This window comes from Xyrauchen texanus, chromosome 38, assembly GCF_025860055.1.
Source record: "Xyrauchen texanus isolate HMW12.3.18 chromosome 38, RBS_HiC_50CHRs, whole genome shotgun sequence".
NCBI lineage: Eukaryota > Metazoa > Chordata > Actinopteri > Cypriniformes > Catostomidae > Xyrauchen > Xyrauchen texanus.
Window position 1 is genome coordinate 17,114,297 of NC_068313.1, and position 11,993 is coordinate 17,126,289.

Below are 11,993 nucleotides of genomic sequence, written 5' to 3' on the forward strand. Positions count from 1 at the left end.
TAGATATATCAACAAATAGGATTTGTATTGCAATTCAATAGTTGATATCAAGAATGGACATTTTTACTTGTAACAATGTATATATTGGTATAGAACATTTTATAATTTTAGTAGTAAAAGTACAAAGCTGATATATGAATTTTAACCAGTAAGAAATTGATTATTGATATCTGTAACTGCATTTTGAACAGGAGTGAATGGCACTCCTAGGGAAATTCTACTAGTGAAAATGCAGTTACAGACTGTTATTTGTAAGTTGAAATGTTGTGTTTTATATCAAGAATTAAGGTTTCAATTTGTGCAAATGTAATTACTGATGACAAGAACTGACATTTCCACTACTAGTAATTACATTGCTAATATAAATAAATAGCATTTTAACTAATTAAAATGAAGATATTTGTCATTTAAATCCTGGATTTGATTAAATGTCGAAAGGGCTTGCCATAGTAGGCATAGATAATGGCTCATAGACTGCTCTCCAGTTTTTAGGTGAAGGCAGTGCACCTTTTTGTCATTCTCTCTCTCTAATTAATCTCACTCTCAAGGATCAGTTCACTGATGCCTTCTTTATCCAGCTACACATCCTATGAAGGGTTGCAGTGGAACTACCTTTTCACTGCAGCTTTGGGAAAGAATCCACTGTGTCCATGGTGAACTTTCAAAGAACAATGGTTATCTAAAAGTGGATCCACCGAGTATCCAATTTAAAGCCTCGCTCAGGGCTAGCCAAGTGTTATAGTGTGGGTGAACATTGGCAGTAAATGTATGTTGTTGTTATTTTGCTTATGCATTGCATTGTTAAAATGTCCTAAGCTCATTTTCCTGATGATAGCTGATATCTGATTTCAAACAGAAACACCATGCATGCCTGAAACGTATAGAATTCACCTATGGGAAAGAATCTTAAAGGAGAAGCAAGAAACAAAACATTAGTAACAGTAATCTTCTACATTTTGGCTATCATCACTATAGAATAATTGCAGAATGATTCCTGGACAATGTTACCATTGTTAGAAAAGATCTCAAAAGCTATCAGATTACACCATGAGCAATCATGTCATTAAAAGTGGGTGTCATATTCACATGAGACATTGTGCATGGTAAAGTAACCTTCTTTGTTTGGTTTCTGTGTCATTGTGATTGTTTCATTGTGAACCTTTGAAAACTCTACCTGAAAAGAAAAGCTGATATATACTTTCTGTCTGGACCTGTGATGATAGTTTTTAGAGCTGTTTCTGAAACGCATACACAGTTCAGCTCAGCGCTACTTGTTGTTCTAAAAGCACAATTTCTTTCATATATATATATTCCTTAATATGTGGGAATTTCTTTCAGTTGCAGCCATACAAGGATTAATGTTTGGATGCTTACTGTGAGTGATAAATATTTTCATATATGCAGTACTAATATATGCACTGCAATCTCAAACTTTCATGTAGCTTTGTAGTATGCTTTGGTAGAAAAGGAACATGTTTACATTTATAGAGACTGACATGTTTGATATAGTTTGTCCAAATGTATTGTTAGCTTTAGCTAGTGTTCCCTTTTGATGTGTATATAAAGATGTGTAGTATGTATGAATGTGCCTTTAGATAAATGTTTTTAAATGAATTGCATTGGACATATAGCTATTCAAAAACCCTAGTGAATGGTGGCCAGAACTTTTAAAATCCAAAAGGCACATAAAGGCAGCATAAAAGTAATCCATATGAATCCAGTGGTTAAATCCATGTCTTCAGAAACAATATGAAAGGGGTGTGTGAGGAACAGATACATATTTAAGTCCTTTTTTAACTATAAATCTCCACCTTTGACCAGTCCCCGACCAGTAGGAAGTGATATGAAAAAATAATTTGAATTGCCAAAAAACTAAAGAAGAAGAATGTGGAAGTGAAAGTGGGTATTTATAGTATAAAATGGTTGAAATATTGATCTGTTTCTTACCCACATGGGTATACATTTATTATGCCTTTATGTGATTTTTGGAGCTTCAAATTTCTGCTCACCACCATTCACTTGCATTGTATAGACCAACAGAGCTGAGACATTCTTAAAAATATAAAAAAAAACTTAATTTGTGTTCTGTAGAAGAAAGTCATATACATCTGGGATGGCATAAGAGTAAATTATGAGATATATTAAATTTTTGGGTGAACTATCCCTTTAAATAGTGAAAATAATCTTAGTTACATGATGACATAGAAACATAGAGTCACATAGAAAACTCATCAAATTCATTTAATCAAATTGATTAAATGTTTGCATCTTCTGACATCTGCTGGTGATGTCAAGAAATGCAAGTTTCCTTCTGCAATTTTGCCCTATTTCCTGTAGAGGTCAGGTTTGTGACATATATAAAATGCAGACGGTCTAATTCTCCAACAGGGAGAGGTGTCGGCCTATAACATTGTGATCCTAAATCTGATTGTCTGCCTTAAAAGGAAACAGCACGAAATTAAATATGTTTAAGTGGGCAACAGTGGATTGCAAATCTCCCCAGATACTCAGTAATCAGAGCCCACTGGATGCGTTAGAATACTACAACACTTCTCAGGGTTGTGCTTGGCAGAATGTATTAATTTTATTTACATTATTTATTCCTATATTTCAGGGCCATTGTAAATCCTTTTAAAAGGAAGTATCAAATCAATGTAATAGACTGTATCTAAGGTTTATTAGATCTTGAGGTAGCAGAGAAATTAAGAGTATTTCACTCGAAGGAATTACCAGAGTCAATTTCTTTTTTTCCAATCTTGCAACTTAAACTATAATTGCTTTGACATGATTGTACAATCCATTATATTTGTTTGTTTGCCATTTGTGTAAAGGTGTAGTATTCATTCTTTTAGATTAATAAATGATAAACTTAATATATTTACTTTCTGAAACTGTAAAAAAGAAATATGCTATTAATTTTATAATGTATTTTTAATCACCGTAGTAATTATAGAAGTATGGAAGCCGGTTTCCGCCACAGTTAAATAAAAAAAGGTGATTTTGTAAGTCAATATAATGAGATACTAAGTCATTATGATGAGATACTAAGTCATTATTATGAGAAAGTTTCTCATTATTATGAGATACTAAGTCATTATTACGAGATACTAAGTCATTATTACGAGATACTAAGTCATTATTACGAGATACTAAGTCATTATTACGAGATACTAAGTCATTATTACGAGATACTAAGTCATTATTACGAGATACTAAGTCATTATTACGATACTAAGTCATTATTACGATACTAAGTCATTATTACGAGATACTAAGTCATTATTACGAGATACTAAGTCATTATTATGAGATACTAAGTCATTATTACGAGATACTAAGTCATTATTACGAGATACTAAGTCATTATTACGAGATACTAAGTCATTATTACGAGATACTAAGTCATTATTACGAGATACTAAGTCATTATTACGAGATACTAAGTCATTATTATGAGATACTAAGTCATTATTACGAGATACTAAGTCATTATTATGAGATACTAAGTCATTATTACGAGATACTAAGTCATTATTACGAGATACTAAGTCATTATTACGAGATACTAAGTCATTATTATGAGAAAGTTTCTCATAATAATGACTTAGTATCTCATTATATTGACTTACAAAATCACCTTTTTTTATTTAACTGTGGCGGAAACCGGCTTCCATATAGAAGGGAACATGATGACATGAAGTTAATTTATAGTGGCCCTTCCAGGAGCAATGATCAATAAACATATAGGGACATATATAAATGTAGGGATAGTGCTCAATTTCACTCACTCACACAAACACTAAACACCATCAGGGTAACTCATGTGAAATTAAATAATAGGGTTCAAATAGTGTTACTAAGAATGCAAACTTAAATACAGTGAAAAAGACACTGTTAGCATAACATAAATATATATATTATTTGAATGTCCATTTACTTAAATATTTTATACATGTGTACTTTCATTTACTATTATTATTATATTACTATTATTATATATATAATGAAGCAATGTGATAACAGTTTTAACCAGGTGAACTTTCTCCATTTGCTGACCCTTTCTGCTTCGCAGAGCTAATGTGTGCTTCTAAATCATTGCACCTTTATTAGCAACTGACACATTGTGCAGCTTTACATGTCATACATTCTGCTTCCCACGGAACTCGACTTGGACGAAAGCATGGGCATTTTTTTGTGCAAATTTTCTGTAAATTTACACTTTCGTTACGAAACTGTTTCCACTCAGCTGTCATTTTCTGCAACTGTCAAGCAACTGTTTGATGCCAAACACAACAGCGCTTCACGCGCTCGCGGAGAGATTGACAGGTAGGAATTTGGCCAATAGTTGCTGCAAGCCTCTTATAATCAACCAATTGGTGTGCGAGAAGGAGGGACTTACAAAAACAGCTTAAAGCAATGCAAATATGCGCGCGCACACAATGAAGTATTAAACCAAATGCTAAAGCCGAATCCCGGACATTTTCGCAAACGTAAAAATCCCGACCGGACGCTTTTATAAGGTCCAAAAAAGAGGACGTATGGTCACCTTAAACATAAAACTGAGTATACATGGTGTAAAAATATTAGACTTTACATTACAATAAACTTTGCATTCAACAGACAATTACTACTAAAGCAAATAGATAACTAGCCGGAAATTAAACGCAATTAGCCACGTATTATTTAGAGTAGCATGGAACTGATCTCTGTTACATTTATGTCTCCTTGATAAGCGTCTATTTTTAATTAAACTCTCCAAAAAAATCCACATATAACAGTCAACAAATGTATCCACACACACAATTAAACAAAGGAAATGCAAAGGATAGACAGAAAAGCTATCTTTGACTCTTTGCACCACTCTGACCAAATGAGAAGAAACAAGTCCCGGATGTTTACATCACTGCATCCTTGGGCTGCGTTTTGATTGGCTGTCCTTGTGATTGTGTGATAGTGAATGATCAGTAAGAGGGGCTATCCCAAAACTCTGCTAAGTCCCACCTACAAATCCACCGCAAACTCTATGGGCTCCGCCATCTTGCCTGCCGCCATAACCGGGGTCTGCGAAGTGTGACGGTGACGGCCCTCTAATGATATTTCAAAGAAAGCGGATCCTGCTCATGAAATAAAATGTCTGGTTTACATTGGGTAGATGATGTCAGGCAGTGGCCAAAACTTACAGATAAAGGTAATTTATTGACAACATAATGTATTAATGTAAAAATGCGTCAGCCAAATGTAATGTAATGTAATTTAGACGTGTATTAATTGATGACAACAATAAAACCGAACGCTGTCATTACTAGCTGTGTTGCTAATATGTTCATATGAAAATTTGTGGGCTCAAGTAGTTATTACACTTTAATGTGCTTTCCCATGACAACTTAGCGGTAATAAACAGATCAAGAGTTCGACATTTGTTCACTGTTTACAGCTGTACATTTTAACTGCATTGCATTGTTATGGCAACTTAATACACAGATCAAGAGTTCGACATTTGTTCACGGTTTACAACTGTACATTTTAACTGCATTGCAGTGTTGTGGCAACTTAATACACATATCAAGAGTTCGACATTTGTTTACAGTTTAAACCTGTACATTTTAACTATTTGCAATTGCTTTCTGAAACTGTTGGTTGCTTTGTTAGATTTTCTGTTGACATACAAATTCATATTTGGTATACTGTGACCTTCTTTAACCTAAGGACATAATCTATACAATAATAACCATAATCACACTCACACTTTCCCATGACAACTTAGCCCATGACACACTCACACAGACAGACACACACACAGACAGAGAGAGAGAGAGACACACACACACACAGACACACATTTCAGGTGTTTTTTATTCATTCAGTACTGTTACGGATTAACTGAGGTTGCAAATTACATAACCCTGCACAAATACTTACAATCTCATCAACACTTTGCAACCTACCAGACATAACATTACACAAAATCTTAAAACCCTTCAGCCTTCGAATTGCTCGCTCAATGTGAATTCTGACATTAGCTAGGCGACGTGTGGATGTCACCTCGTGTTCAGACAGCTCCTTACGTCCACGTGTGAATGCAGGAAGCGCTAGACTCACTCCTGGAGGCAATATATCCATGATGGTGAATCCGCGATCTGCTAAAATCTCATCAGCAGGGATCAGGTGATGAACAAAACCACTGTTCTTTGTGATGAAATTATCACTGGCCCTTCCACCAAAAAGCTTTGATACAAACATGACATAGCCATTGGGGGCTATACAGTATAGCAGTTTGTATGTGTTATGATGTTTGTAATTGCTGTAAGTTTGTGATCTTTTTCTTAAGTTCTTTGGCCTTTGTACAAAGACCTCTGTACAGTCAATGATGCATGTGGCTTTAGGATAGTTTTTGTGAAATGTCTTGGGCCAGATTCTGTTCAGTGTATCCCTGGGCAACCAAGCAATCACCTTTTCCCTCATGAATCTTGCAAGTATTGGTCTCCAAAATGTAAATATTTCAAATGCCGTGCTTCTACTGACCCCAAATCATTTACCCAAGTCAGTAAACAATAGCCCCAAACGGAGTCTCATTAAAACAAGCAAAAATTGTTCATGGAGGGCCAATTTGGTATTAAGTGGTTGTGAGAAAAAAGTCGACAAGATTTGCAAAAGTTGCCAGAAACTGTCAGCACATAAACCTGTATAAAATATAAAGTCTTTGTTATTTAAATTATGTGCTGATACTGACGGTGTTGGATCTGTTTGAGTCCCACAGTCCTTCATCGGCTTGTTACCGCAGTTGAAACTGTAGTTGTGCTCTATGTAATCTGGCCACTGGGTTCCGACATCACATGTCTGCAGAGGCATATTCTCCAAATTCCCAACATCCACATCTGTTTCCATAGCTTCAGGTTCAGTGGTTGAGTTCTGGTGTAATGGCTGAAGACATCTTCTTTTGGGGGGAGGTCTAGCTGGTGTTACCTAAAGGGAAAAAAAGAAGAGAGGTGCATTAGTTAAACATGACAATCAAGCATACTTAAATGAACGAAATGTGATGCAATAATATGGCTATCCAAGTAATATGTGCAACATATATTTTTATATAATATATACATAATATACATGTATATATTATATTTATAATATATACATATTATATGTATAAATATACAAAATATTAATATAGTAAAATGGCTACTACTTACATGACATTCATAACCCATGAACAACACAGGATAGGGGTTTTCTCTTGTAAGTTGTCCGTCAGGAAAATGTATCCCACACACCTTAGAGTGGTAACGAAGATGAATACATAATGAGCCATGCATTGGTGGTAAAAGTACTTCTCAAATAAGTGTAAACAAGACAGCACTAGCACTCTGCACTTTCTCTTAGTTAACGTCAAACATGCACAATTGCACTTTACCATCCTATTTATGATGCGTGAAAGGGGGTGTATATGATTGTTCTTCTTTTTGTGGGGTGAGGGCCAAAACTGTTGTTTATCCTGTCATGTCCATCTTATTTGTTTTGTCTAGTCTTTTGTGATAAGTCTCCTGTTGTATCAGATGTACTATATGGCACATATTATGTTTCTGCAAGGACGAACATCTATCTATTTATAGTTGACATAGTACTTTATCTTTTTATCCAAAGCAAGCAACGAGGACTAACATTTAAGCTGATGCAAAGAGAGGAACTTCAGTTTACCAAGCAGTAACGTAAGAGCTTGAGAAAGTTCCAGTTACACAGCAACAAGATATTGCTAGCAAACTTAGCTAGCGCTGTTTCACTGTATGTTACACCCACTGCATGCAATCTGTGGCATTAACAAATTGAACAGTCAGAGCCAAACTTACCACAGTATTCTTGTTTGTCGTGAAGCCATCTCGGTTTATGTGTTTCATCCACTTTTGGTCCTCCGCTCGACCAGGAACTCTGTGCAACCCGTATGGCCGTAAACATGGACAGTCAATGTGCAACAAATGTTCGTGAATTTTACAAACGGTTTTACTCCAGGCCTGTAGTTTTATGCTGTTGTTAAAACAGCCAACCACACAACACGCTCTTCCCGGCATCACTGGACAGCATACGTACAAAAAAAACTAAATAAAAATAACATTTTGTACAGTACAGCTAACATCTACTACAGCCGCCTACGAGAACAACACGCTACTTCCGCAGCAGCAAGGCCCGCAGTAATGGCGGCGCTGCTTTACTTCCGTGTTTCGCCAGATTTGTGTTATTAAGCTTTATTAACAAATTGTACATTGGTCGACTCTTCCCTCTTTTTGTGGCAGGAATTGATGTATTTTGCTGCTAGTAAAATGCAGTCTCTTTGTTCATCAAGTAAATATTGAGCTTGTGCATCATTCTTCAACTTTTTGAAGTTGGGACAAATAAGTAGATTTCAAGTGTTTGAAATCTATGAATCATGCAAATATTTTGGTTTTGTTTTGGTTGATGAATATATGAATCAGGGTATGTAGGGTTAAGATATGGTCTGATGTTCTAAAATTTGGTAAGAATCCAATCTGACTTTTGTTCAGGACATTGTGCTCTGTAAGGAAGTGAACGAGTCTTGTGTTGATTATACTGCAGAACATCTTCCCCAGATTACTGCTCACACAGATGCCTCTGTAATTGATTGGATCTAATTTGTCTCCACTCTTGAAAATGGGCATTATGAGTCCTCTATTCCAGGTGTCAGGGAAATGACCAACACTCAGAACCAAGTTGAACATTTTCAGTAAAGTAATTTGTGCTCTGTGTCCTTCAGCATTTCATTGAGGATGCCATCCGATCCATTTGCATTTTTGAGTTTTAGGGCCTGGATTTTATCAACCAGTTCATTTTCTGTGATGGGGTTTTGGTATTTACCAATTGTATGTTCCATATTGATAATTTTTTCATATAGGTTTGGGTTTGTAAAAACATAAGGACACACAGACAATGCAGCCACGTGTATCTCTCTCTCTCTCCAACCGGCGCCTTCGGCTGCCCCTTATCTTGCTCTTCCGCTGATCCGCTGATTCAGCGCCGGCCGTGGTCCATTATGGCCTGGCCACACCCTCCTCCTCATCACGTCGGATTATTGTTTTTTTACTGTAATTTTAATAATAATTATATGGGAAAATTAAACCATTTCCAAATTCTTTGGATTTCGTGCATGTTCTGAGCACAAATATCTTGCAGTCATTCTCGTTTTCAAGCTAATAAAGTCCCCTGTTTGTAGCGCCTAATGTAAGGATGTTTTCCAGAGAGGACTCGCCCCACTGTGACAAATGAGAGAGGGTTGAATTACTACCACTGGTTGTAGCGGCAATACAACTTTTGAATAAAAATGAACCTAAACAAATAAATAGAATCCAATACATGTATCTAAATGTAATAAACAATTGTTGTTTGATTATGGTTAGTTGATTTTTTTCACCATAATGCAAATGAAGGCAGATCAAGTCTCAAGTGGGGGTTTGGTTTGCATTTATGAGACAACAATAGGCACATTTTCTATGACAAAAGGGTATAATATAAACAAACAAACAAATAAAATGATAAAGCTATCTTTTCTTTGCTTGCATAATCATGCTGGTGTAAATCCAGTATGATAATGAAATGTGATATTCTAGGTCAGATGTGTCCATTGGCATAATAACACTTGACAGTGAATGATATTCTATTGGAGACCCCATGAAAAGCCAGGAAGCATTGTGCTTTCCTTAAAAAAATGGAATAACATCACATTACATCCGCTACTTTGGCCACATCTAAGCTTGTGATGATTAATTCATGAGCTCCATCAAACTTCTTCCAAGCCCAATAACGTCAGTCTTCAAAGAGAATAAGCCATACTTTGAAGAATTATGTTTTTTTCTGTTCTTTGTTATTGATTGTGTGGTACACTATATGAAAGCAGCAGTGAGGGAGATGGAACATTCACCTTTCATTTCCCACACCTTAGTCTCCATTCTCATTCCCACACAGAAAGAGCAATTCCCATTTTGGCCCAACAGATGTTGCTTTGAGCAAAATCAAAATAACACAACCAATAATGAAGCGAAAAGAAAAACAAAACTATAATGGAAACCGTACTTTTCATACAATTGTACACAAAGCAGAAATAGACCTTTTGCTTGAACCTGATGGTGTTTTATTTCAGATTTTGAAAAGACACTATAAACAATAAGGCTCTACCTAGAGCTGGCATACTGTGTTTTCATTTCCCTCACTCGCCTTGTTTTCAGCCATACACTGCATGGAGAGCTACACCTTATTTTTATTATTTTATTTCAAATGATCCCTGAATATGAATCTTTTATTTGCCGTGTCCTTCCGTTTGTATTCTGCATAACACCAAGCTGTTTGACACATTTCTTCCAGCACAGTGAAGGACAAAATACTCACGCATTCACACACACATTTATAATGTGTTTTTCATGACCCAGTATGACCACAGTATTGTGTATGACCCACCTCTGTATTTCTTTCTATGATTTTCCTATTTTTCTTTCAGAACAAAACTGTTTCAATACATCTTATATTTTATAATTTAAAGTATTTACATTATGCCAAATCATAATTTAATCTTAGAGTGATTATGTATATATATAAAATGTATTATATATATATATATATATATATATATATATATATATATATATATATAAATTAATACATTTTATATAAAAACATTCATTATAGAATAGATGTATTCAAGTCATTGTCTGTATCCATTATGTATTATTTTATAAATTAGGGAGACCGGGGCTAGTTGTCACTCTTTTTAATTCCAGTTAATATTTTTCAAGTAGGTTTATTGTAGATAGTCAATTTATATATGGGCACATACCTCAAAGTCTTACCCAAAAAAAGAAAAGAAAAAAAAAAAGCAATTGAAAATTTTCAGTTATTGCCCTGGAAAAAAGATAGAGTTCACTGAATACAAAAGAATACAAAAGAACAGACAGTCCACATAAAGCTTTGTTGGTTTTGATTTAAATCTGTATTTGTATCTGTTTGTTTACTCACAATGGTTTGTTTGTGTGCTTAAACTGGATGTCTCAACCGAGAGAAAAATATGGGATTACATCCATAACATGCCAAAGCGAATTCATCAGAAGAGGACCACGTGAACTCAGCGCTCTCATAAACGCATATACTAATGCTGACAGGATGCGATGCTTTATAGTTAAAAAGTAATTAAATACTGATATTTGTCACACCAAAAGTTACCTAGTTGCATTAGAAGACATTAATTTAACCACTAGAGTCGTATGTATGCTGACTGTCTGTGATTTTTGGAGCTTCAAAATTCAGACCACCATCCACCTGGCATTTGAAGGACCTACTGAGCTAAGACATTTTTCAATTGTTCTTCAAATGTTTTCTGCTGAAGAAAGAAAGTCATACACACCTAGGATGGTATGAGGTGAGTAAATGATGGGAGAATTTTCATTTTAGGTTGACCTATCCCTTTAAAACAGGCTATTATGGGTTTAACATCTAATTCTGAGCAACAAAACAATTATAATGCAAAATAAAACATAAAACAGCATAATTTGATCTTGTCTAATAGAATTTTTCTTCTAATAGAATACATTTTTGCAAAAGGATTTTTGTCTTGTTATACGTATCGCGGCAGTTTCCTAGTTAAACAAACACAAGGGGCACTACAACAAGAAAAATGACTTTTATTCACACAAATCAAATTGATAAAATGGCAGATTATCAGTTTATTAACACATATTTTTGCTCTGTTCTTCACATAATGCCAACTTGTGACGTCAAAACACTTTACATTGTAACATTTGCATTTAATAATGACTACATTTCAAAGCTTGTGCAAGTGTGATCAAATTGCACAGTAGTTCTTGAGAGTGCTGCACTTGCAATGCAGATGTAAGCCAAGAGTGCCAAGAGAGCCAAGATCAGTCTGTGACAATGTCTCTTGTTTAGTCTTGAAGGAGGAAGTGGGGGCCAGGTAAACGGTATATGTAAATCTTTATTTTACA